The sequence below is a fragment of the Chlorocebus sabaeus genome, chromosome 5, assembly GCF_047675955.1.
Source record: "Chlorocebus sabaeus isolate Y175 chromosome 5, mChlSab1.0.hap1, whole genome shotgun sequence".
In the NCBI taxonomy this organism is placed as follows: domain Eukaryota; kingdom Metazoa; phylum Chordata; class Mammalia; order Primates; family Cercopithecidae; genus Chlorocebus; species Chlorocebus sabaeus.
The window spans coordinates 47,443,289-47,465,042 of NC_132908.1; the positions used below are offsets into that span (position 1 = coordinate 47,443,289).

The 21,754-nt window shown below is 52.0% G+C and overlaps 1 protein-coding gene across 2 annotated transcripts in view; it reads left to right on the forward strand.

Annotated features, from left to right (window-relative positions):
• The window catches only part of NKD1 (NKD inhibitor of WNT signaling pathway 1), an 83,527-nt gene that overhangs the window by 36,639 nt on the left and 25,134 nt on the right, over positions 1–21,754 (forward strand). The window lies entirely within an intron of this gene.

Sequence of the window (21,754 nt, forward strand, 5' to 3'; positions counted from 1 at the left end):
GGGTGGGTGGCTATGTCCCTGCCTCCCCTCCCATCTCCAGCCAGGGCTCAGTTAGTTCTGCTTATTACCTGAGGACCACCGTGAGCCATGTGTCTGGGATCTAGGTTGAGGGAGGTGCTGGGGCTGGAGGGTTAATAATAGGCCCCATCTTCTGTTCCAACTTTTGAGGCCACAGAGGTTTCCTAGGATGTCATGGGCCATGGCAACCCACAGGCAGCTTTTGGTGGGGAAGGGGAGCACACCCATTTTCTGGTTCCCAGTAGATAGAGAAGACGCCTTCCTGGCCTTGCAATTAGAGAGAAAAGTTCAACCCATCAAGACTGACTCCTTCTTGAAATGGGAATCCTCTTCTGTGCATCCTGTACAGAAGGCCTCCCAGCCTCTGCTTGGATACCTCATGTGACAGGAAGCTCACTCCCTTGATTCTCTTTTGTTGGACAACTCTAGCTCCTGGAATGATAGAGAATTTGTGCCCTCCCTGTCATTAGTCCTGCTTTGCCTTTAAGAAATATGGAGAATTGTCCTTCTTTCTCTGGTGAGGGAGTCATTCTCTCCCTGTGTGAAGGCAGGAAGCTGGCTTCTTCCATCCCATCTCTCAGGTCATCTTGGGTTCTCACTGTTCCTTGAGGTCCTACCCCTTCACCATTATGCCATCAGCTCCACAACTCCAAAGCTGTGTGCATGTAAGGTACTCACATGTATTAAAATAGGGCTTGGTACATGCTGGGTATATCAATATTATTCATGTCTCTCAAACATGAATGTGTATATGAATTGTGTGGGGATGATGCAAAAATGCAGATTCTGATTTCATAGGGTAGATGGGACCAAAGACTGCATTTCTGACCACTTCCCCGACTATGTCAAGACTGCTAGCCCTCAGTCCACACTTTGAATAGCAAGGCTGCTGTAGCTATGTCTTTCTTTATATATGAAACTTTGTTTCCAGGTGGCACCTAACCTGGTAGAAAGTAGTAGAATCATCAGCTCATCATTTCCCAAAATATAGATGTAATCCTTCTATTAACATAGCCCAACATTGTATTACTTAGGGGGGAAAAGCATTATCTAGGCTTTCCAGGTAACTTGTCCTCTGGCTTCTATGTCTGACATGGAAAAATATGCAGTTTGCCTATATCTTGATGGATCTGAAAGAAAGTGTGGGTCACTAAGGAGAGATGCTTTACCTCTGGACTTCCCTCTGCTCCTACAGCTGGGATGTATCATGAACCTAAGTCCAGAGTTGAATCAGTAAATGGAATCCCAAAGAGTGCCCTAGAGCAGGAATCCCCAAACCCTGGGCCAAGGGCGGGTACAGGTCTGTGGCCCGTTAGGAACTGGGTGGCACTGCAGGAGGTGAGCATCTGAGCTCCGCCTCCTGTCAAAATCAGCACTGGTATTAGATTCTCACAGGAGTGCAAACCCTATCATGAACTGTGCATACAGGGATCCAGGTTGTGTGCTCCTTATGGAAACCTACAAAATGCCTCATGATCTGAGGTGGAACAGTTTCATCCCGAAACCATCTGCCTACCCCTCTCCCTCTGCCCCCATCTGTGGAAAAATTGTCTTCCATAAAACTGGTCCCTGGTGCCAAAAAGGTTGGGGACCACTGCCCTAGTGTGAATATCCTCAAGGCAGGTGTGGCTGATTCAGGTGGACAGCAAATGAAACAGGAATGGCTTGTGTCCTGGTACTGATGGGATTCCTTAATGTCCAGGCCACGTTCATACATGGAAAGGAAAATGTACACCCTTCAGTATTTTGTTTATTGCTCAGTTCATTCAACTTACATATCTAATAGAGGAACCAGTATTTCTTAAAGATTTAAATGCTGATTTCAGGGTAACTTAAATAACTGGGACTGAGACTACAAGTTTAGAATGACAGATCACATACCCTAACAGCAGGTAACGGTAGTTATCAGCTTGTCTGCCCTTGCAGTAAGCCCATGCCAAAGCTATGCTGTTGATGCTATAGCTTTAATCCATTGTTTTGCCATTGTTTCTGCATCTGACCTGCCCTAGGCTGAGATCTGTTCTTGGCTAAAATGAAGCAGCAGCTCAGCAGGGCGTCTAGAGCTCAGCCTCCTGCACCCAGGTAGGCTGGATTCAAAGCCCAGGGCTGCCCCTTGTTAGCTACTTGGTCAAGTTCCTTTCCTTCCCTTTCCTTTCTTTTCCTTTCCTTTCCTCTCCTCTCCTCTCCTCTTTTTTTTTTTTCTTCTTTTTCTTTTTTTGACAAAGTCTTGCTCTGTTGCCCAGGCTAGAGTGCAGTGGTGTGATCTCAGCTCACTGCAACCTCCACCTCCTGGGTTCAAGAGAGTTCTCTCACCTCAGCTTCCTGATTAGCTGGGATTACCAGCGCCTGCCATCACGCCTGGCTAATTTTTGTATTTTTGGTAGAGATGGGGTTTCACCATGTTGGCCAGGCTGGTCTCAAACTCCTGACTTCAAGGAATCCACCTGCCTCAGCCTCCCAAAGTGCTGGGATTACAGGCGTGAGCCACCGTGCCCGGCCTCAAATTTGTTAACTACTGTCTGCCTCAATTTCCTCGTTTGTAGAATGGGGAAGTAGCAATGTCTACCTCATGGTTGTTGTGACGATTAAATGAGTTATAAACATGGGGCGCTTGGGAGGGTGACTGGCACATGGTCAGTGTGGCACACCATTTGGTCTCCCTATTTTGCTGTGACCTCATTGTGCCTAAAGGAAACCTAATGTCTTCTCTGACCCCAGCGCTCAGATCCTCCTTGTTGCCCAGGTGACTCTTGGTTAGCCTTGGGCCTGGCTGCTTCTCCCAAGATGGTTTAAACTCAAGCCCCTGTTCTTTAGACTAAGTTCCCCTTTTTAAGACTGTTTCTCATAGAACATTTCAGACAGACACGAAAGTAGAGAGAATACGGAAATGAGTTTCCTCACACCAGTCCCTCAGACTCAAGCACCAGTCGACTTTCTTGACTTCCTTTTTAAGTGTTAAACTTCACTGGTGGTGAAAAAGACCTTTTTAAGCCCACGCCTTCCTCATGGGTTTTGTTTGGTTTTGCTTTTCTATAGCCCAGCATGCCCCGAGGTGCTGCACGGTGGAAGCTCTGGGCAGCCGGCACTTGCAGCCCACTCTAGTCAGCCTGGTCGGGGGCACCATTAAGACAGGGCTGTGCCTTGCTAGCTCCAACCTATAATTAGTGGAGCCGCCCCGAGGGTTCATCCCTCTGGAGGTGGTGGCCCAAGTCTGGGTAGTTCACGCTCCCCTATAAAGGCAGTGGGCAAATGGATCATGTTGGAGGCCTTTGCTGAATGCTTTTTTTCTTTTCTTTTCTTTTTCTTTTTCCTTTTCCTTTTCCTTTTCCTTTTTCTTTTCTTTTCTCTTCTCTCTTTTCTCTCTCCTCTCCTCTCCTCTCTCTTCTCTCTCTTTCTTTTCTTTTCTCTTTTTGAGACAGGGTCTTGCTCTGTTGCCCAGGCTGGAGTGCAATGGCACCATCCCAGCAGACTGCAGCCTCCCACTCCTGAGCTCAAGCAATTCTCCCACCTCAGCCTCCTAAGTAGCTGGGACTACAGGTGCATGCCACCATGCCAGGCTAATTTTAAAATTTTTCGTAGAGACGGGTCTTGCTATGTTTCCCAGGCTGGTCTTGAACTCCTGGGCTCAAGTGATCCTCCTGCTTTGGCCTCCCAAAGTGCTGGGATTACAGGCATGAGCCACTGTGCCTGGCCCTGAATGCTCTTTTGACCTTGATATTATAGGTGACCTCTCCTGCCAATCCAGCTTTCCCGTTTTTGGAGGAGGCCCAACCTTTTCCAGAACTCTTGGGCTCAACCTCATCTCCCCAATACTGATACTTTTGTGTTTGTCCAGATAATGTTAGAACACATCAGTTCCTCATGTAAATCTGGCCTATGCCTGATAGAGGAAGAAAAAAATCCCCACATATGTTCACACCTTCCTATATGTTAAAACCAACGAATGCTAAAGATGTTTAGAAACAGTCATCCTTCTTTTTCTTGGGATGCTCATCCTTCTTTTACATTACAAGTGTGTCTTTATGTACTTTATATTCACCTTCACTTTTATTTATTTAACAAGCATTTACATGGTGCTTCTAAGGAACCAGGCATTTTTTCCAAGCGCTTTACAAATGTGACCTAATTTAATGCTCTCAGTAACTCCTCAAGGCAGATATTATTATTTACCCATCATACAGAGGAGGAAACTGAGGCACAAAGAAGTTTATGAGTTTGCCCAGCATCACACAACCTGTAGGTGACAGAGCCAGGACCCAAGCCCCAGGCCATGTGGGGCATCGTCTGGGTCCCATACCACCTGGCAATGCCGTTTGTTCCTTTACTGCCATTATGACTTCATGGCCATTAGGATGAAGCCTTTTTTTTTTTTTTTTTTTTTTTTTGAGATGGAGTCTCACTTTGTTGCTCAGGCTAGAGTACAGTGGCACAATCTTGGCTCACTGAACCTCCGCCTCCAAGTGATTCTCCTGCCTCAGCTTCCTGAGTAGCTAGTAGCTGGGATTACAGGCGCCTGCCACCATGCCCAGCTATTTTTCTTTTTTTTCTTTTTTTTTAGTGGAGACGGAGTTTTACCTTGTTGGCCAGGCTGGTCTCGAACTCCTGACCTCAAGTGATCTGCCTGCCTCAGCCTCCCAAAGTGCTGGGATTACAGGTGTGAGCCACTGCACCCGGCCATAATGAAGCCTCTTTTTAGATTAACCTGATAATTCTTTTTTGAGGTACTGACTGTTAGACTGAGGCTGCTGGGGTCTTTCCTGGTGTTCTATGCAAGTAGATATTTGCCGTTTGTTCCTCAGCCTGTGAGCTGCACTTCTCTCTCCATCTGTAGCCACTGTGGTTCCCCTGGGTGCAGGGTGTCTGTTGCTGGGAGGGTTGGGTGCTGGGTTGATGCAGAGTTGAGGGAAGCATTCACATCCACACTTTTCTTTCCTTCTCCGTGAAATACTTTTGCCTCCTGAGACAGACAGTCCTGAGGGCTGATCGTTGGCTTTGCAAGTGGGCGATGGCCCTTCTGGGTGGCCTGAAGACAGCAGAGAAGGAACAGAGCCTGGGGCCTGGCTGAATGGGCCCTCTCCTGAGCCTGCAGAGTCATGGTCTATTGCAGCAATAAAGCCTTTGGAGATACCCTTTTGCCATGGTTCCTCTTTTTGTACAAATGGGGAAACTGAGGCAGAACACTCAGCTCCCAGGCCAGCATTTTTCCCTGCCATAACCATTTGTTTCCCAGTGAGCTGGACTGAGAAGCTAGGGCAAGACTTCAGAGGGTTCCAAGTTGATTGAAGCAGGGAGCCAGTGAAGGCTGTGGAGCTGGGGAGGGGTCCTGTGAAAATAAAACGAGTGTGCGCCACCTAGGCTGGGGTACAAGCCAGGAAACTGGTGTGGCAACGCGTTCTCCAGGTAACTGACCTCAGGCTATATGCCTGACTGAACCAAGAAATCAGGTGGAGTGGCTGCCCAGGGATAGGCAGGGGAGCTGTGTGGGCCGAGCAACCCAAGGGGACCCTGTCTGCTTGTGTGTGGAACAACTTGGGTTGTGTGTGGGATATGATGGGTTTGGTCTCAGATTGGAGAGGCCCATTGCACCTGCCCCATTTGCATTCGGGGCAGTGACTTGGCTGCCGCTGAGGACAGAGCTGGCTAAGGCCACAAGGAGACGCCGGGCCTGTGTTTTGAGCAGGGGCCAGGGCTGGACGCTGGAATAGCAGCCGGCTCAGGTCCAGTCCACGTTGGCCTCGGATCAATGAAAGCTGTCCCAAGGCCAGCGCATTGCCGCTGCCACTGCCTGGGGGCTGCTGGGCTGGGCGGGACCTTCTGAGGCCACCGTCCCGAGTCACTGGCTCTGAGAACGTCGCCAGCATGTCCTGAGCCCATTGGGGGTGGATCCTAGCCCTGCCCCATGCCCTCCCCACTCCATGATTCATAGTTTCACTTGTCCCTGCCTGGCATTGCAGCCAGGATGGTTTTATCCACGCACAGAGAAAATACAGAGCCCACAGAGAGGAGGAAGAGAGGGTTAGCGGTGTCCTTTTTTGTCTGCTATTTTATGTCGTTTTCCAGGCACCATGCCAGCTCTGTAAGGGCCTTCAGTAATGAGGGAGAAATGTACAGACCCTGTCCTCAGCAAGTTTAGCCGGCTGGGGAGCCTGCGAGCCACAAGCAGTTGTCTCGCAGAGCGCCGAAGGCAGCAAGGAGGACACAGAGTGGGGCCTCACAGAACCCGGGCTCCAAGCATGGCTTCTCCGAGGCTGGAAGAATGAATTAGGAGGCGGCAAGAAGCAGCGAGTAGGGGAGCATCCTGCACAGAGGGTGGTGATGGGGCGCGGGGAGAGGGGCAGAATTGAAGGTGTGGTTGTGGGGGAGGGCTAGTGCAGAGGGGTGTGGAGACAGGCAGGATTGGTTTTAGGGATGGCATCCCTGGTCCCTTTACCCAGGGCAGTTCCAGTCTCTCCCGACTTGGGTATGAACAGCACTCCTTTTGTCTCTCTAAAGTGTCCTGGTTAGGGCACTGGCATTATATGGGCAGTCCAGGTATAAGTATCTATGTTTATCTCACAAATAGGGAAACCAAGGCTCACGGAGAGTTCGTTGTGCAAGGACTTGGAACGAGGATGGGACCAAGTGGGGCCGGGAACCGTGCCTGCTTGACTGGAGAGCTCAGGCTTTCCCATCGCCCCACGCCACCTTCCTTAGTGAAAGTAAAACCATGTTCTCTGAGCATAGACTCTGCCCAGCCTCATGCCCAGGTGGCAAGGGTGAGGAGGAGTGAGTGAGCAGGACTCATTCACTGGCTTACGAGGAGAATAAGCTCACACTGGCTTAAGCCAAAAGGGGAGATTTTGTGGTTCATATCACTGAAAAATGTAGGGGAGGTACTAGCTTCAGGCACCGTTTGATCCAGGGGTTCAAATGATATTGTCAGGATCCCTTTTCTTTTGCATCCCCTCATGTCTCTGTTTTCCTTGGTATCAGCTTTTTTCATAGCTAGAATTTCTCTTTGAGGTGGTAAAGTGCTTTCAGCAGGGTCAGGCTCTCAGCTCACATCTCACCAATGTCAACAGAGAGAGAGAGAAGATGTCCTGGGGTTGCCTCTCCTTGGCCTAGCTTGGGTTGTGTGCCTGGCCCTGACCAGTCCCCACGGTTGGCATGGTGCGAAGCTCTTATTGGGCAGGCCTGGGTCACGTGCCCTTCCTGGTGGCTACGGGGAGAAATCAGCCTGCCCACACTATGTGGGTGAGAGGAGTGGAGGGGCAGGGTTTCCAGATAAAATATAGGCCACATGGTTAAATTTGAATTTCAGATAAATAGCATTTAATTTTTTTGTGTTTTAAGTCTATCCCAAATACTGCATGGGACATACTTACACTAGACAATGATGTGTTGTCTGATACTCAAATTTAACTGAATGTCCTTTGTTTTTATTTGTGAGGTCTAGAAAGCCACCAAGGAAAATCAAAGTGTTCCCAGAAGAAGGAGGAAGGGAGGCTGGGGCCAGGGGCTTCCAAACTGCAGATGCCCACTGCAGGAGCCAGATGAGGGACAAAGAACTTCCCATAGCCTCGGCTTCCTCCCGAACTTACAGTCTGTGAAGCCGGCCCGAAACGCGCTGGCTGAATGAGAGAGGTTCCTGGGGCACGAGGTGCTTAGAACAAGCTTCTTGCACTTGAATTAGGCTCTGAAAGATGGGGAGGGGGGTTCCTGAAGTGGGGCTGGGGTGGGGTGGGCTGGGGTGGGGTGGGCTAGGGTGGGAAAAATTGTCCATTTCCATTTTTCTGCCTCTCAGGCCTGAGCCCTGGCATCAGGGTCCCTGGCCCCTCACGAAGCTCAATTGGCCACAGTGTGACCATTGCCTTTCTGGGCTGGACTGATGTTCCACCTGCTTTGTCTGAGACCAACCAGCTTGCAATTCATTGACCTGCCTACTCCCTGTGAATTCACCAAGTGGGTCAGGATTCCTCCAACTACCTGCGTAGTTCAGGGGAGAGCCCTGTGAGGTCGGGGACTGCAGAAACAGAGCCTGAGGTGAGGGTCACGTGCAAGTGATTCACTCAGGACACTCTCCCAGGGCAGGGCAGGCCAGTGAGGCAGTGGAGGAAGCAGGACAGACAAGAAGAAGACGCCAAGCACAGGTGCCATTTCAGGCAAAGCCTTGGCTTCAGTCTGACCCTCTGGGGGAGCTCTGGGGTATAAATTATGCCTCTGAGTTTGTCCTGACAGGAGGTATGGGCTTTCATTCTCCTGCACCAGGCTCAGGGCCACCTGGGGTGGGGACACGGCAGTTCTCTGAATCTGCAGACATGGCCCTAGGGCAGGCCTCTGAAGAGGGCCCCCAGGTGTGAGCTGCTGGGAGGGGGCACACAGGGAAGGGAGGGGGCACACAGACCCGGGGGATCTGCGTGTGCACATGGTGCCCTGGGGAGGTGGACTGCAATCAAAGGGTCTGGAGAAGTGAGGAGGCCCCCATCTGTGGGCACCTCGTGGGAGTCCTGCTGCAGGTGGTCTAGAAAGGCTTGAGAAGTCCACGCAGCGTTCCCCAAACATCCTGGGCCCTTATGCCTGGACCCACTACATTTTCCTTTGAAACATTTGGTTGCCCGAGACGGTGCTTGTGGAGAAACCATCTGAGGGTGGGCTTGTTGGGCTGGGTGCTCCGGCCCTTGGCAGTCAGGGCGTGTGGGGGCTCTTTCCTGTGCCTCTGCTCCCCGAGGGAACTCATCGCTTGCTGGTTCTTTGCTCCCAGCTGTGGGTCCTCTGGATTCGGTTCCTGGCTCTGCCTCTCTTTGGCTTTGTGACGCTGGGCAAATCCTGTCCCTTTTTGAGCCCTCAGTTTACCCATCTGAACTCTCAGAGGTTCCTAAACTAAAATTCACAAAAGGACTTGTAGTGGGGAGATTCATGAACCCCCTGAAATTCAATGTGCAATTTTCTTTGCATGGCATTTTTCTAGGGGGATATTCTCAGAGGGGCTGGGTCCTTCTTGCAGGTAAGAACCTCTGAACAAAGGCTCTGACCTAGCCTGATGCTGGTGGTCCTGGTGGAAATGTGGGGCTCAGACGGCAGAGGCATCTCTTCCAGATCCAGGAACACCCAGGGGCATGTCCTGAGAGCTCTGGCCTTCCTCTCGGGAGTGCTCCGTTTCTCCCAGCCTTACCACTTTCTTGCCTCCCCTCTGACTCTCAGTACCCCCGTCTGTAAAAACAGCAATAGCTCACACGTGGACCTCCTGGGTTGTTGGGTGAGGTACAGGTGTGATGGGTGAGGTCACTGCCATGAAGACCTTCTTACCCCCAGGCCCAAGAGTGGCCTCAGACCTTCCATGCTGACCATAGGGCCTCTCCCAGACCTCACTGACTTCCCAGGCGACCGACCACCCTGTGGTGACACAGGGTGATGTGGGCTGTTGACTGGACCTGCAGGGGCAGGCAGCAGCCTTCTAGATCCCCATACTTTTTGCTTTGAGATCTTTGGTTGCCTGAGAATGGCAACAGCAAAATTTGGTGTGTGCTGGTTGGGATGCGCAGGAGAGTGCCACCCTGCTCCCCTTGGGCCCCCATTGACAGCCTGGCTTGCATGCTCAGCTGGTCTCGTGCCATTTCTGGAATCAAAGTGCTGTCTGCATGACACAGCCCCTGGCTTCCTGTGCACGTACAGGGAGCAGTGAGAAGCAGGCAGGGGTCTGGCTGTGGCCTCTTTGTGACCTGTGTGCACTGTGTGACTGTGGAAGGGAGCAATGGGGTCTGGGTGGCCCGAAGTCCGCAGTCTCCACCTTCCCTCCCAGCTGGAATCAGGAGGCCACCCATTTCACCAGAAAGCTGTAGGTCTTGCCACTGCTAGGGCCAAGACCCTTTCAGCAGATTTCTGAGTGTGAGTCTTTCTAGAACCAACTTGGGTGCCCATTTTTATATGTTTTAGCATTTTTTTTTCCCTCAAAACGCTTTGCTGTAATTTCTGATTGTAGAAGTAATCGTATGTTCATGGAAGACCATTGGGTGACCCAGAATCCAGCACTGGACACCATTTCTGGGAGCATTTTGGTGCCCGTCTCTGCAGACGTGTGCCTCCTCCTATAGCACATGGAAACACGTGCAGATAATGTGAGGAAATGTAATGACATTTTCTCTGCTCTTTGGCAACTGCTTTTTCCTTTCAAGAAAATGCGGGGCATGTTTTTCTGAGTCAGTAAATTTAGAGCTGCGTTTGGTGGTTAACACGCTGGTCGAGTGTCTCTGCCGTCAGGAGTTGACACATGGTGTGTCAGATGGTGGGAGTGCCCCAGAGATAATAAAGAAGGGAGTGTGGGAGAGGGGGCTGCAGTTTTAAATAAAGCGATCTGGGAAGACCTCACCTAGGTGACAAGGTGATAATGAGCCCAAACCTGAAGGAGGGGCAGGAGGGAGGGGCTGTCCAGAGGAAGAGCCTTCTGGGTAGAGGGAACAGCACGTGCGAAGACCCTGAGTGGGGAATGAGCTGAACCTGTTGGAGGAACAGCAAGGACGCCTGTGTGGCTGCGGGCGAGCGAGTGAACGGGGAGGAACAGAAGGGGTGAGGGAGGTGATAGGGCAGACAAATTGGGTGGGGCTTTAATGGGCTTTGGTGGAACTTTGGGCAATTAGGTAGGGGTTGGGGTGGCAGCGAGGGCAGAGAATAGAAAATGATTGTCATTATTCAAGAGGACTGTGGCCTGGAACTCGTGGCAGAAGTGGAGGAGGTGGCAATGATTGGTTTCAGGGCGTGTTTTGAGGGAGAGCCAACAGGATGTGTGGATGCCTCCAGGGTGTCTGGCCAGAGCCAAGGAAGCAGGGAGCTGCCCTGTGTGTGCACAGGGAAGGCACTGGGGAGGACAGGTTTGGGGGCCACCAGGCATCCGGTTTGGACACATGAAGTTTGAGGTGCTTGTTGAGCAACTTGGTGACATCAAACAGGAGGTAGAACCACATCATTTGTTTTAATGGAAAAACCTCTTTGAAAAAAGTTGTTATTATTATTTTTTTAGTATAAAAGGGTTGAATATTCTTGGTTTAAAAAGAGAGAATATAAATATAAAATTCAAATCACCCAGAAAGCCGGACAGCTGAAGGAGACAGCGCCCCAGTTCCCATTCTGAAGTGGAGTGTGGCCTTCCAGAAACGTTCTGGAAAACGCACCTTTTTGTTTTTTAACACCGCAGGAGGGGACTCGGTGGTTCCTCAGCAGCTTCCTATCTGACAGCACTGTGGACCCTGGGCCCTCATTCCCAAATGGCCCCTCTCACCTTCTCGACTTTTCCACACTCACCTTTGATGTGATCATCGTGCACTGCTCCGTGGCAGGCGGGTGGGACTGGTGCCCTCATTTTATAGATGTGGCCACTGAGACTTTCGATCACTGACAGCCCTGGCAGCATGCGGACTGCTGAGTTTCAGAATGAACTGAGTCCTCTGGAAGCTGCCAGTGTAACCCTCTTGATTATGTCCTCATGTGGTAGTTGAGGATGGTGGGAAGTCGAAATCCACAGTGGCGAAAGACTTCACCGGCAGTAGAGGGAGGAGGGCGCTCCTGGTGAAGGGGACAAGACAGCTTAGGGCTGGGGGGCTCCGAGCGGGCAGTCCGACCTGTGAGAGGGATGGTGACAAGTTTCTTAGAGCTATTTTGGGGATGTGGGGACAGAAGGGGCCAGGAGATGAGAATGGGAGGCCTAGGGCAGATGGGATCAGAGTGGGTAGGAGCATGGCTTCTGCAAGAGGGTTTCTCCAGGGCACTGCAGGGCTGCATGGGTGGACTCTGTGTGTGTGTGTGTGTGTGTGTGTGTGCGCGCACGCGCGCGTACCTGTGCTCATGGGCACTCTTGTCCTGTCCATAAAATGAGGTCTCGGGTTATAGGAATCAAGAGGCTCTTACTTCATCTATTTTGTTTAGGTTCAGAAAAGCAAGAAGCTCAAGCCCTTCATTCCTGAGGCTGAGCAAGAAATCTCAGGCTTCTTGGGTCCCCAAGCCCCTTCCCTGGGCAGGAGCACACATCCTTTCCCTACAATGAGGTGGCCTATGGCCGTGGGGCACCCTTCCTTGGGGCCAGGTGACAGTACTGCCTGTCATAAGCAGCCTGGCTCAGGGCCACCCTGTCAGCAGGTCACACGCGCTGGACCCTGGCAGCAGACCGGGGGCCTGTCCCAGGGCCAGGAACTGCTGGCAGATGCCGCCCCAGCTGCTTGGTGATCAGAGGCACGCCACAGGCCCTCGGACCTCTCCTCTTATCAGCACTCAGCTGTGCAGCGTGGCGGGCCAGTGGCCGGGCTAGTCAGCAGTGTGCCAGGTGGTGGCATGGTGGGGCCAGTGGTGTGGTGGGCAGCAGCGTGGCAGGATCAGTGGTGCAGTGTGCAGTGGCATGGTGGTATCAGTGGTGCAGTGTGTGGTGGTGTGGTGGGCAGCGGCGTGGCAGGATCAGTGGTGCAGTGTGCAGTGGCATGGTGGTATCAGTGGTGCGGTGTGCAGTGGTGTGGTGGGCAGTGTTGTGGGGGCAGTGTTGTGGTGGGCAGTGGTTTAGAGAGGTCAATGGTAGGTGGGAAGGCTGTGTGTGTATGTGTGTGGTCAGCAGTGGGTGGGAGTGCAGAGACTCCGACAAGCGCTGAGTGCACTCTCTCTGCTCTCTGCAGCTGGCCAGAAGTGGGGTCACCTGAGGCCTTCTGGGGTGATGAGGCAGTGCTGGGCTGAGCTTTGATCCGCTGTGGCATCCCTGACAAAAACCAGGGCAGAAGAGAGGATGTGAGGGGACAGAATGAAAGACCAGGGCCCTGAGGGGGGAGAAGGTGACAGCTGTGACTTGGGACACGCTGTTTGAGCCAGACCATGCACGAAGCACCGTACACATACTCTCCATTCCTCTCACAACTGCCCTGCCAGGTGGGGGCTGTCATTTCCACTCAAAAGTGGGGAAACTGGGGCATAGTCAGGTAGAATCATTTGTACAAAGTCACACAATATAAAGCCGAAGAACCAAGGCTCAAACCCAGACCTGACTGACAACTCGAGTGAGTCACTTAACCTCTCTAAGCCTCAGTTTCCTCATGGCCAAAGTGGGGGTCATTGCAGAGCCCAGCTTCTAGGGCTGCTGGGAGCACTTGGTCGGTGATGCCCCGAACGCGCTTCATGGAACACTTGGCAGACGTCACACGCTGACTAAGGCTGGTTATCATCATCACTGAGTCCTTTATATTCACGACCTCAGTTACCCCCAGGCCGCAACATGCCCATCCGATCCCAGTTTCCACTGTGGAGATGCCTTTGAACACGGTCTAGTCGGAAAATTGTGGTCAGACGAACAGCAAAGCCTCCCCGCCCCGTGCCCTGCCTGGCTGTGGACAATCCCTACATTGGGTCATCTCTTAAGGGCCTTGAAATGCCAGCAGTTTGAGATCAGGGAGCATTCTGGGTGATGTCAAGATTTACTCTTTTCTGTTGTTGGTTTTGGTGTTTTGGTTTTTTTTTTCCCCCCCATTAGTCATTTTTTCTCCATGCTCAGAAATCACACTCTGAAGCCATGAGTCTTGAAGGAAGGTGGCCAAGTGGGAAGGTTGGTGGCCTCTCCTGGTGCCCACCTTGCCTGGTGTCTCTCCCCCACCCACCCTCTTCCTACTTGTTGGAACCAGCCTGACCACTGTGGGGGCCAGGGGATGGGTTCTTTAAATCGTGTTGTTCTGAAAGCGTGGTTCAGTGGTCGATGTCCTATTGAGGGGTTGGAACTTCAGGTGGTAAGTGGTGGATGTCTTATATTTTAATGATTCTGAATTTGTTCAATATGAATTGTCCTTAAAAAAAAAAGAAAAAACACCACCACCACCTAACCTGGGCAACATAGCAAGACTATCTCTACAAAAAGTTTTAAAAAATTAGCTGAGCATGGGGGCCTGTGCCGGCGGGAGTCACAGATACTCAGGACTCACTTGAGCCCAGGAGTTGGAGGCCGCAGTGAGCTGTGGTCACGCAACTGCACTCCATCCGGGGGGGACAGAGTGAGAACTCCATCTCAGAACCAAACCAAACCAAGCCCCCCAGCACCTGTGATTTTATTGATCTTATTGCTTTATGGCAAGACTAGATTAAAAAGAGAGAGAGCGAGCCAATTTAAAGAGAAGCATTTAAGTACTCATGGTAGCCCAGGTGGGACATGGCTCTGGAGGCAGGTGCGACAGTGGCATGTGGATGCCTGTGACTGACTGGGGTGACAGCCCAGGAAGTGGCCTTTGCTGGCCCTTTGGTGACTGTGGCTGGCTGAGGTTCAGGATTGGGCAACCTGTCTCTAGGGATTATGTGCACCCTGTCAGGCCTCAGGCCTGAGGGCTGGAGGAAGGGAGTATGGTGGTTTCAGAGTCAGGCCCCAGGTCTGAAGTCTTTCCTGCCAGCCCCGCTGTACCACTCCTTGCTGGCTGTCCACCTTCCCTGTGCAAACCCTCAAGCCTGGGAGGCAGGCTCAGGTTGGGGTTCCCAGGATGCGGGGAGCTGAAGGCTGGGGATCTACAGTTAGGAGCACGTCGATTGCATCTTGGGCAGATAAAAATAGTCCAGGAGAAATCTGAGGAATTTTAATTGCTGCTCAATGTCTTTGGCGTCTTGAAGACCTGGTCCTTGCAAGCCAAACACAAAAGGCCTGGTCTGTGTGTGCAGCCCGGGGAGCCTGTCTTCCCTCCCGCCTCAGCTTCCACAGCTCTGAGTGGAGTCTTCGGGTGAGGCTCCTGCAGGGACCCGCGGTACAGCAGGGCGGCAGGAGCTTGCTCCACTGGCTCCCAAGCTTGCCTGGGAATCCTGGACTTAGCTTTGAGGAGGCTGTGGATTGCTTCTGGGAGCTGTAGGAGTCAGAGCTTTTAGTTGCAAGTAACAGAAACCCGACCTGAATTGCTGGAAGCAGCAAGGGCCGTTTAGTGGCTTGTGTGACCATCCCATCGGTGGGAAGAGGGGGTGAGGGTGGACCTGCCCCAGGGTTCACCGAACAGACACTTTATCAAGTGCCTGCCTGGTACCAGGTGCTGTTCAAGGGCAAAACAGACCCAAAGACCTGCCCGCAGGCAGCCTTCTTCTGGAGAAGGCTGGGCCTGAGACTGGTCCCAGCGCTGGCCTCCGTCTCCGTGTGTGTGAGCTGCCTCCTCGAGCGAGCTGTCTCTGAGAAGCTGCCGATGAGATGAGATGCAGCCTTGGCACTGGAGAAGAGTTCTTTCCCTTCAGCTCCCAAGAGAGGGGTCCCGGGGGAGGGTTCCAATTGGCTTGGCTGCAGCCGGGGGATAGGTCTGGTGGGCAGAGCCAGGAGCCAGCACCAGGTGACCTATGGCTGTGGTGGGCTCAGGGGTCTTCAGGGGAGTGGCTGAGGACTCTGCCCTATATTTTGGCTTCTTTGGAAAGAGATGCCATTTATCTTGGAAGCAGCATGTTGAGGCCTGTGTTCTGATGACCCAGGCAGGGAGGGGCAAGCATGTTTTCCTCTCCTGGGGAGGAGGATGCCCCCAGCCTCTCCTGTCCCTGGGGTCAGGCCTCCAGGAGCCCTCCCGGACTCCTGCCTGCTGTGCCCTTTTACCATTTCCCCACCCTTTGATGAGGATTATTTTTGTATCACTGGCCTGCGTGTTGTGTAGTGTTGGGACGGGCTGGGTAATTTCCTAGCACTTTCAGCCTGCTGAGCTTATTAAAGGCAGAGTAGGCTCTGGAGGCCTGGGAAAGCCCTGGGGGCCTGGGGATGGGAGGGAGGCTGTGTGGGCAGAGATAACAGGTCCACAGGGGAGAGGTACATGTGAGAGACATAGAACTTGAGGCCCAGAAACTGGACAGCCCCAGTTTTCCTCTTGTTTCCTGGGTATAGCCCTAGAAAAGAGAGCTGCCCATTGGTGGTGTGTGGGCTGGAACCCAAGAAGGTCTGTGCTCCAGGGAACTGTGAGCATCATCTTGGCCGGCCTCCCGATTCTAGAGACCCCTCCAGGGGTCTATCCCACTCTGTTACTTTCCACAAAACCTTGGACCTGTTACTTAATCTCCCAGCTTTTGTTTTCTCTTTTGTAAAGTGGGTTATTATCTGTGGTTTTACTAAATTGGATTTTAATTACCCAAGTAATATACTCATCCATTAAACATGAGAACACTTCTGATAAGGCTGGGGTTTATGACCCCCCACACCCGTTGCCTCTGTCTGCCCTCCCTTTCCTGGAGGTCGCTGTGGCTGTCGTCTTCCGCACGTTCACCCACATGGGGACAATCTCATGGTGTACATGGGTTTGGTGCTCTCCTCTGTGTACAGATAGCAGCACAGTCTGCGTGTCTTCCTGTCGTGGCTCCTTTGCCCGTCCTGTGGTCTGGCTGTCTGCCTGGGAGATCTGCAGATCTGTCTTGTTCTTTTGGAGTCCCTCTCGCGTGGTGTTTCTCTGTGGAGATCCAGCGCACATGCCTTTGGGGCATCCAGGGTGTTCCTGACTGTGGATTAACAGGAAGTGCGTTGCCTTAAACATCACTGGATTTAAATGTGCCTCCTGGAAACACATGTGAGCATCGTCTCAGGGTGGACATTGAGGCACTGGCTCGCCAGGCATTAGGATGGAATGTAAGAATATTCCTGAACCTGTGTCAGGAAGAGGAGAGAAACTGATGTTAGTGCTTCCAGCTTCGCATTAGACACCATCTAGGCCTGTTGTCTACGTTTTCTCATTGACTGCTCTTTGACATCAAAATCCCCATTTTACAGAAGGGGAAAATGGAGGCTGGAGAAGTTAAATGATGTGTCTGCTGCCACTCGGCTGCCGAGGGTGGGGCTGGGCCCGGAGTCTCAGCGCCCCGACTACCAGGTTGCTCTGGACGCTGGGGAGTGGAGCATCCCTGGCCTGCCTCCTGAGAGGGGACAAGAGGAAGGCAAGAGCTTGCTCTCAAAAAGGCCTGGAGAGCGCCTGGCTGGGCTGCGGCCTCAGCGTACTGAGAAGAGAGAGCTTGCCAGGAATTTCCTGGGGCAGCTCCAGGGTAGGCTGCTTGGATCTAAGGGTTACAGGGTGGCCTGGGCCCTGCCCCCCTCCTCTTTCCCCGGCACGTCCCAACCCTGTACATTCTTGGAATCTGTGAGTTGTGCCGTGTTCTGTGGGCACCGGGAGTTTGCTTTGAAACCCGTGGCACCAACATCTGTTAGCTCTTAGAGAACAGAAAGATTGACAAAGCACTGCTGGGGCAGGCGGTGGGGGAAGATCTTACATTCGGGAGTAGGAAGTCTCAAAGACAGAGGAAAAACCCCAACCAAACTCCAGCTCGCTCCCCAAGGCTGCTTTGATGTGGTTTTCCCATTCCCGGAGGCCTTATAAGGTATCGTGCCTGGATTCTGGGCTCTGGACTGGTGCTGGCCGCACACCCTGTGCCCGGAGGAGCTGGCCTCTCTTCCTGGGGCCCAGTGTGGGGCAGAGGAGGGGCTTTAGGGCCAGCTGATGGGGCACCACTGGGACTTAGGAAGGTGGCACATCTGGGCCTGAGAGGCCACCAAGCCAGGCCGCTGGGCAGGAGCAGCCTGGCCCCAGGTCTGGTGGAGCAGGGGCTCTGGAGACCCAGGAAGGTCTTTGATCAGAACTTGCAGAAGAGGCTGAGGCCCACTGTCCTGGAGGCTAGAGGGGAGGGGCCTGGGACCACGGGCAGAGTGACAACTAAGTAGACAAAAGAAGTGGAGGAGGGTGGCCGCTGCAGCCAAGCCCCACATGTGGGTTTCCCAGGTGCAGTGGTGAAGGGTGTGGGCTTGGGCACTGGCACTTACTAGCTGTGTGACCTTGGGCAAGTCACTTGACCTTTCTGTGCCTCAGTTGTCTCATCTGTAAAGCAGGGTAGTCATGGCAGTCCTTTGGAATACCTGAAAGGATTGCCACGAGGGGGAAATGCAGCCCCCTGAAAACCGTGTGCTGGGCAGGATGGGGCATGTTTCCAGGTGTCTGTGAAGGCACCTGGGGTCTGGCGAGTCTCTCGGCTCGTCCCAGCAGTGTTCTGGCCACCATATGATAACAATAGCAAGAGTAATAAACAGTAACTGCTGACCTGATGAACCCCATTTCCACTTTCAGCTGCCCTGCTAAGCACTTCACACGCAGTGACTTCCTCACTTCTCACACTGCCCCCCTCAGATATCCTGATTGCTGTCGCCCCTGTTTACAAATGGGGAGACTGAGGTGCACTAGAGATAAAGTTCCTTCCCCCAGGTGGTGCAGCACATGTGAGGCAGAGCTGGGATTTGAACCAAGGTCTGACCACCTCCAGTTCCATGCCCTCTGCGCGGGGGCTCCCAGTGGCGCCGTCGAAGGTCGGAGTGTGTCTCCCGGCAACAGCTGCCTTCCTGAAGGGTGGTGCCGAGGGCCTGGCCCTGGCCCTGACATGTGAGGCTGCCAGCCAGGGCTCAGCTTGAGGGCAGGGCTAAGTCCTCAAGTTGTGGGGAGCAGCAGGGGAGCTTTGAGTCTTGCTAGGCAGATGGGAGCCATTGACCACTCACCCACTGGAGCTGCTGGCTGGACTATTTTTCTTGCACTCCTTTAGGTGTGATCCTTGGTCCCTGGTAGGTGCCAGGACTCCTGGCTACCTCTGCTCCCATGCCCACAGGAGCCCTGGTTGCATGAGTAGGAGCCCAGACTGAGGCACCTGAAAGAGCTGGCTTGAGTCCCCACTCCGCCCCTTGCTGGCAGGTGATCCAGAGGGGGTCGCAGCCTCTTGGAGCCTCTTAGCCATTTAGATGCAGGGCTGTGGGGAGGCCATTCTCCGGAGCCTCCTGTGAGGATCCCATTGGTCAGTACCTTGCACACTGTGAGCACTTGGTAAATGACGGGTGACTGTCATCAGCACTGTTTCTGGTCTCATACGGTCCTTCAGGGTTGAGGCCACTTTCTTTGTAGATAATAACGGTAACGATTATACCTCTCACTTTACAGTTTGCAGATCATTTTAATGAGCATCTATTTCTTGAGAGATGGAAAGACCAGGGCTGTTGTGATGATTCGGGGGGTTAACAAATACACGTGTACACAGTTGGCCCTCCATATCCATGGGCTCTGTATTTATGGATTCAGCCAACCATAGATAGGAAATATTTGGAAACAAAAAAGCATCCGTATTGAACACATACAGACTTTTCTTGTCCTTATTCCCTAAGCAATACAGTATAACAACAATTTCCATAGCATTTACACTCTGTTAGGTATTGTAAGTAATCTAGAGGTTATTTAAAGTATAGGGGAGGATGTTTGTAGGTTATATGCAAATACTACACCATTTATATATGGGACTTGAGCATCTACAGATTTTGGTAGCCTCAGGGAGTTTTGGAACCAGTTGCCCGCAGGTACCGAGGAATGACTGTATACATAAAGTGCCTAGCATGGTGCCTGACACATGGAAAATGCGCAGTAAGTGTCAGCTGTTTGGTTATTATTGTGGTTGATGACTGTGCCCATTTTACAAATATGTAGACTGAGGTCAAAGGCGAGGCAGGCGGTACTGCCAGGACGTGATCCTGTGTTTGGCTCCACATCCCACATGGCTTCTGGCCTAGAGACTCAAAGCTCTAGGAGCGTGCACACTGCACGCCGCAGACCCTGGCTGTGTGGCTCAGCGGAGGGGATGCCTTTTTTTTTTTTTTTTTTTTTTTTTTGAGATGGAATCTCACACTGTCACCCAGGCTGGAGTGCAGTGGCGCAATCTCAGCTTACTGCAGCCTCTACCTCCCAGGTTCAGACGATTCTTCTGCCTCAGCCTCCCGAGTAGTTGGATTACAGGCGCCTGCCACCACGCCCGCCTAATTTTTTGTATTTTTAGTAGAGACGGGGTTTCACCATGTTGGCCAGGTTGCCTGACCTCGTGATCCACCTGCCTCGGCCTCCCAAAGTGCTGGGATTACAGACGTGAGCCACTGCGCCCGGCCGGGGAGAGAGAATTTTTGCAAAGTTGAGCATTGGCACAGCACAGTGCATCCATGGACCATGGCTCCAGGGAGCTTTCCAGTGTTCTTCAGAGCAGGGTGCTGTTGAGTGCTGAGAGGCCTATCCCGGAACTTGCCAGAACTCTGCTTTCTGGGTGTGTCAGAGAGCTTGGTCCTCTGAACAGGGAGTGCTGAAGCTGTCATCGGTGATGACCGGGGTGCCTTGAGCACACGTGGTCATCGTTATAGGGTCCCACACGGCTGCCTTGTTGGTGGCGATGTCTGGAGTCTTTAAACTCTTCCAAGTGTGCCAGTAAAAAGACACGAGTACTCAGACGTCTCATTGATGCTGTCACCCGGCTGCGGTGCAGTCAGGGTGGCAGGCGCAGAGCCCCCCTCTGCAGAAGACCTCAGCGTGAAGAGGTGCACAGATTCTCTTGAAGACTGTTGCCTGTTCCCTCGAGGAAGCTCTGCCTACCAGCCTTTCAGGGGGTGGCGGCACCCGTCTTTCTCCTGCATGAAAGATGGGCTTTAATTGGCTGCTGGGGCGTCCCAGCCATCTAATGATGCCACCTGTGTGCATCCTTTTCCTGTCATCGTCTCCCAGCTCCCCTGTCAACTCGGGCTCTGTTAACACAAACAGCCAGTTTACAAGCCCAGGAAATGTTCGATGATTATAATAATTGGCGGAGGAGGAGAGGGAAGCCATCCTGACTCGAGGAATAAAGTAGCCTGGTTTTGAAGTAAATGGGACACCAGAGTCTGAATGGCCACATTTTAACAGCTTTTAAGAAAGAGTGTGTAATGCCCTAGAAAGATTTGAAAGAAGAAAGAGAATAGCCACAAAATGTTAGCTGTTTGTCTTTAAAACAAAAAACAAAAAAAAAGCAAGAGGCTTACCTCCAGCTGTGTCCAGTTGATGAGATCAGCAATACAAAGCCGTGTTTTTCTTTTGTTCATCAAGATGAGGACTGGCTTTTTTTTAAGCATCATTTGAGGTGTAGAATTTTTTTTTTTCTCCCAAGGAAAGGGTTGGGTGTTTTTTTTTCCTCTCTCTCTTTTATTTTTACAAAGAGAAGTTGGTGACAGCTGCTGAGTTTGGGCTTTTTTATTGCTTGTCATTTTGTGTTTTGAGAAGCACTACCATAGCATCATCATCCCCCCAAACCCTTGTCTGTCCTCCCATAACAGGAGTATTTCCTAAAGCGGGTTTCTTGGGACACGAATCTTGTGATGCTTTTGAAAAACGAAGCTCCATGGTCTGAGTAAGTTTGGAGAATGCAAAATATGCCAGCACTTGGAGATTCACAGTGTTTAGAACCATAGTAAAAGTCCTGATAAGTCCTGCTGTAAGGGATCTTGTTTAACTTTGTTTAAAAGAACCTTCTTTGATCATAGAAGTCTTCTGGCAGAATACCAATAAATACAGAAGACAGTTTGACAAGGTATGGTCTAGCTTCTTCCATATTTGGAGTTATCCTGCTAGGGTGGGTCAGACAGATGGGGCCTTTGTTGATATCCTAGAAATTTCCCAGCTTGTGGACCAGCAACACTCCCCTCGCTAACTTGATACCTCCTGGTCAGGTTAGTTGGGATGAGATCCCAGATATCCTTAACTCACTGGTGGGGAACAGGCAGGGTGAGTGCAAGGAATCAGGCTGGTTTCCGGAAAGCATGTGTGTTGGTAAAATATAGGAGGCATGATGGAAGACCAGGTGGAGCCATAGCCTGCAGGGGCCTAAATGTTGTGCTGACACGTGTGCGTTTATGTTAAGGGCAGGAGGAACCCACCTTGGTGCTTAACTTTTCAGGTGCGATAGGATCTGCCTCAGTTGACCTGAATTCCCATCAGAAGAATCA